Consider the following 6,000-nt stretch of genomic DNA (forward strand, 5'->3'; position numbering starts at 1 on the left):
GCTTCATTTGTTGCTCAAATTCTTTTGCCACAATCTGATTTTCACTCTTATTCGTCTCCTGTTTTGCTTTATTAGCTCTATTAATATCATCTTTCAAAATGGAATCAGGAGTCATAGGAAGCAAAGTAATATTTTTATCCTTATGAACAAGAGTACAGTGATTGTTTCTACCATGGTGTACAGAATTTTTATCAAATTGCCATGGTCTACCAAGTAATAAGGAACATGCTTGCATAGGTACCACATCACAATCAACATAATCAGCATATGTAGAGATACTAAAATGCACACGAACAGTACGTGTTACCTTAACCTTGCCGCTGTTGTTGAACCATTGGATGTAGTAAGGATGTGGATGTGGTCTTGTGGTGAGAGAAAGCTTCTCCACCATCTCCATGCTAGCCAAGTTGTTGCAGCTCCCTCCGTCTATTATGACGCGCACAGAACGTTCCTTCACAACTCCCCTGGTATGGAACAAATTGTGCCTCTGATTTTGCTCAGCTTGTGTGACCTGCACACTCAAAACACGTTGAGCAACTAAACATTCATACCTGTCAGCGTCTTCAGGAGCCATGTATTGCGTCTCATGATCAGAATCATCTCCACCATGTTCTTCACGTGTAATAAGAGCCAATGTCTCTTCATCATAGTCACTAGCGGACTCATATCCACCATCCGCGGTAGCAATCATCACACGCGGAGATTTGCATTCCCTCGCATAATGACCTCCTCCCTTACAACGACGACAAATAATATCACTTGTGTGCCCTGTTGATGCCATGGAAGAAGAAGAACGCTGTGCAGGACCCGCAGGTGCGCTCTTGGAAGATAATGGTGGTTGTGCCTGTTTTCTTGTATCACGGCTGGAGGTGGCACCGGATGGAGGTGCTGGTGCAGTTGAAGTAGAAGATGCACGTGGTGTCCATGATGAAGGTCGGCCTGCAGAAAAGTTAGCTCGCCCCAATGCTTGTCGATCCTGCACTTCACGTTCAGCTTTACAAGCAAGATGGAATAAACGAGTGATATTAGTATACTCCTTATAGTCTAGAATGGTCTGAATCTCTCTATTTAATCCACCCAGAAAACGTGCAAGCATAGCTTCATTCTCCTCAACAATACCACATCTAATCATGCTAGTTTGTAATTCCTGATAATATTCTTCTACAGAATTTTTCCCTTGTCTTAAACGCTGCAATTTTTGAAGCAATTCACGTTGATAATATGGTGGAACCCAACGCGTACGCATAGCAGTTTTCAAAGCAGCCCAAGTAGTTGGAATAGGATATAATCTACAATGTTCAGACCACCATACACATGCAAAACTAGTGAAAGCACAAACAGCAGCAGCAACTCGTCTCTCCTCAGGATATTGTAAACATGTAAATCGTTGTTCAGTTTCTAACTCCCAAGTAAGATATATATCAGGAACATATCTACCCTCAAATGGTGGAATATTCAATTTCAGTTTAGGAATATGGACATCATCGCGTACCTGAGGTGGTGGTGTAGGCCTACCATTACGAATATATACCTGAGGTCGACCTGCTGGTGGTGGTACAGGTGGCTGCACGTAGTGTTGATTTTGATCAACCTCATCCTCATAATCTCCCACATAATCATCATCCTCCGCATCAGCAGCAGGAGCCACAGAAGTATCAACAGCAGCACCAACAGTTTGGCCAAACGCAAGAGGAACACGGCTTGCTCGGCGGAGGTCTGCTTCGCGATGTGGAGGTAGTCGTTGTTGTTGTTGTTGGAGAGGTGCGTTAGGTGCAGCGGGTGGTGGTGGTGGAAGACGCGCGAGCAATTCATTAAACTTGTTATCGAGCTTTGTTTCGAACGTCTTCTCAAGGCCAGTGATCTTCTCCATGGCCTCTTCAAAATTGTTCAGCACATCTTGCACCTGTTCAGTCATCATTTGCTGAAACTTATCATGAAGCTCCTTGTTCGATAAATTCTCCCAGTCAATCTCGTCGGCTTGTGATCCTGGCATGGTTAGCAGCAATAGAAACACACAAGAATATGATCCTACAGACTACGAACAAGTGGTGGTGGTGGGTGTCACAAATCCGTCAAGCAAATCTCAAATTCTTACCAGTTCTTACCCAGCAGCAGGCGGTGATCGGCAACCGTTGTAGTCAAAAACTCTCAAAGCTTGGATAGAGCGATTACCAGGGAGAGTCAAACGCACGACGTAGATGAATGTGGAGCTGGGAAGGCTTATAATATGGTAGCAAAAAGGGTCAGCAATAATCAATTCAGAGATGCAAAGTTGAATAAACGCTCAACGACGGTACTGTGCTGGTCCTAGGCTAGACTGTGCTAGAGACGCGAGCCTAGAACACTAACAAAATCACGGCGCGGCACGTAAACAAGGGAAAAGCACACTCTGAAATTTTTATTTTCGCTCTTTTTTTTTGGCGCTCTTTTTCTTTTTTTGCGCTGCCTTTTTTTTTTGCGAAAAATCACTATAATGGCGAGTGTCTCAAAACTCTTCCTAGCTCAAACTGACAGGATAGGCACGAAATTTTTTCGACCAATTTTTTTTTTCGACTGCCCGGACCCAAAAACTGGAAACGGGTCAAAAAAAACTTCCTATAATGGCACCTGTCTCAAAACACTCAGAAACACCTAAAAATAGGATAGCCAGAAATTTTTTCGAAAAATGCGTTTTCGAAAAATTTTGGGCCTAAACGGAGCGTGGCTACCCGACTCTTTTTTTTTTCCGAAACCTACTCCGGCAAGGAAACACGAATCGGAATCTGGATGGATCCCGAAAACAAACCTAATAAGCAAGGAACTCGGATTGGTGGTGGATATATGGTGGTGGTATATGGCAGCGGTGGTGGTAGCGGTGGTAGTATATGGATATGGATCGGTGGTGGTATATGGACACGGATTGGTGGTGGTATATGGATACGGATTCGGTGCGGTGGTGGTAGATGGCAGGGGCGATGATGATAGTGCGGCGGCGGCGTGACAACTTATGACCAGAACTCGAAACTCTAAAAGACTAGACTCTAAGACCAGCAACTAGACACGACGATGCAACCGGAAATTCAACAAAGCAAAACCCTAAAAAGATTATGCAAAGGCTCAGATTGGTTCGGATATGATGAACTAACCCTAATTTTTTTTTGGCTTTTTCGTGGACTGTAGGTATGAAGAACAGACTCGATCTAAACTACGAAAAACTGTAAAATCTCACCGAGCAACCTGGAAATCTGATACCACTTGATAGAGGCAGAGGTGTCCCGTCTTTCGATGAGATGATGGATATCGCTTTGGTGGAAGTCGACTTTGACGATCCGACTACGAACGTGCGAGGACGTCGCGCCTTAGCAATCGCTAAACCAACTCCGAGAGGTTATTGACCACGCCGGAGCACGATCAACCTGACCACGAGGGTCTGTTTCCTGCGAGCAAACGAAGAACAAGCAAGAAACTAAGATTGCAATCTGGATATTGCGAATATAAGATGAAAGCTTTATTGATCAAGGTGGGGTTCTGTGACGCCTTTGTCTGGTCGTTGAACACAAACGAAGTACGCGAAGTTGCAGCTATGGCGAACTTGTAATCTAAACAAAACCCAAAGTCTAAACGATGCCCTAAGGGCTGTATATATGGAGGAAGAGGGGGGAATTTCGTGGCCCTTGGTGGAGGGATCCGAAATCAACCCTATCTCTTGTTTCCCCACACATACGGACTCTAAAAATAGCCTATACTTATGTATTTCGAAATTACATGGGCCTGGCCCAATAATAAGGTGACGCAGCACCTAAAATAGCCTCGGGACGAAATTTATGAAGTGGCATCTTGTATATTTCGTCCAAGGCTTCATGCACCCATTATGGTGGCTTCAAAGTCCTGAAATCATCACTTGTAACTCCGTTCTTGTTCCCCTTGCGCATGCCATCATCTCCATGCTTGTTCTTGCTCCAATGTTCATCCTTCTCCAAGCTAGGCCCTTCATTTGTAAACAAAACAAATGTATCCAATTTAGGCAGCATCATATTCTCATGAACATTAGAATCATTACCAAGAAACGAAAGTACCTGGTAATTTAGTTGGCGTGCACGAGCTCTAGTAATTGGTCCAGTATGTATAGCAGCAGGGGCTGTGGGTGTAACAATTGTATTGATGTCCTCATCAGGCCGCCTCCAGATGAAGCAGACTCTTTGGCCACAACAGGACCCACCCATTTCAACAATCACCAAGCCGCCGCGGGGTCTCGTCATCATCCCCCACTGGTACCAGAGGAGTCAAATTCTTGTGGCCCGGTTTGACACTGGCCACGGAAACCTTGAAGACTTCTGGGGGGATCGGCCGGCTATGGAACAATGGTTCCTTCGGCTCCATTACCGTCGCCTTCCCCACGTCCACCTTCTAGTCGCCGATAGTGTACAATATGGTGCACGGGGTTTCGTCAGCCTGCAAAGAAAAGTCTGCGATGTGAGACATCCGAAAGGCAACGAAAACGGGAGATTATACATTTATTAAAGGGGGAGGTGTGACAGATACCGTGAGGGCGTCGAGCTCAGCCAAACACGAAGCACCGCCGAGCAATTCTGGTGCCGGAGCTAGTGCGGGAGCAGGTGCAGGAGCCGGTGCAGGAGCCGGTGCGGGAGCAGGTGCAGCTGCAGGTGCTGGTGCAATGCTAGTCGAGCTGCTCCAGAGGAAGTCAACAAGGGGAAAGGCCGCTGCATTTTTTTCTGGATTTTCCTGCGCCAATTGAAAACGGCCGGAACAAGGTATTAGACATATCTACAAGCACCTATTTTGCGGCAGCAATCGTTGTTGCGACTGTCTCAGATGATTTCTTTTCAACCGCAATCTCAACCTTCTTGTCGATGTTTTATTCAGTTAACCTCCGTCTATCCTTTTTCTCCTCCGTGGTCTCACAGTAGTACTTCTTCCACGTGGTGCCATCTCCGACACCGTGCACGCGTCCATACGACGGTCGAGTCTCCACCGGGAGTCTTTTCAATATGTTCAATGCCCGGTTGAATGGAGTGTCCCACTTGGGCCTCGCCAACGCCTCAGACAACAAGTCGCTTTCGTCTGCAATCTTGTGTTGCTCTGTCTGCAAAAGGCACAAGGATCGTTTACAAATATGACTAACATGCAGTCGAATTGATCAGAAACTAAAATTACCAGCAGTCTCATGACCGTCGTGACCGCGTTCTTCTCGAAAACCTTCTTCACTGGGTCCGATAGGTGCCGGGCCCTGAGGACGGCACGCTCCTGCGAGACGGTGAACTCCGCCAAGGGGTCTGGGATGCCCAGACTCGCGGCTTCCGTGTCCTCCTTGGCCCATATGGACCTCTTCCGGTCGTAACCACGGCTTCCGAGGTGGTGGCACCCAATGTTCTTCTGTTGAAGCCCCTTCATGCACTTCGACTTTTTTTGGGTAGCTTCGGCCTCACAAGCCTCATTGAGTTTTTCAAAGTGCTCTGCTATGATTGTCGGATTATCCTTTACAATCTCGGAGTAGGGTTCCTTTTCGTTGACGATCCGATATTTCACCCTTGCTTTCCAGGCGGCCAACGTGTCGGTAAACTTGCTCATGGCGTGTTTGTTTATCTTCTTCATTGCCGGGTCCTTATCTGGATCTTTATAATCCTTTTCATTCCGGCCCGGGAACAAGAATATCTGTTGCATCTTCTTTAGGAGGGAGGGCCTCATATTATCTATCTCATTTAGTTTCTCATCGTTGATGGTGGCGGTTGTCCGTATGATGCGGCCTATTTGATAGTTGTAGCACGCGCGCACTTCCTCGGGCCCGTTTGGCTCAAAATTGCCGTCGTCCACCTCCGTGACCACCAGTCTAGTAGTCATGAGCTTGTTAGGAAGCAGTCGCCTCTTTGCTTTCGTTTCTTTATCAGCTCTTCTCGTCTCGGCGCCGGTCTCAGTCTCAGCGCCGGTCTCGATGCCGATCTCAGTCTCAGCGCCGGTCTCGATGCCGGTCTCAGTCTTAGTGCCGGTCTCGATGTCGGTCTC

Source organism: Triticum dicoccoides, chromosome 4A (genome assembly GCF_002162155.2).
Source record: "Triticum dicoccoides isolate Atlit2015 ecotype Zavitan chromosome 4A, WEW_v2.0, whole genome shotgun sequence".
NCBI classification, from domain to species: Eukaryota; Viridiplantae; Streptophyta; class Magnoliopsida; order Poales; family Poaceae; genus Triticum; species Triticum dicoccoides.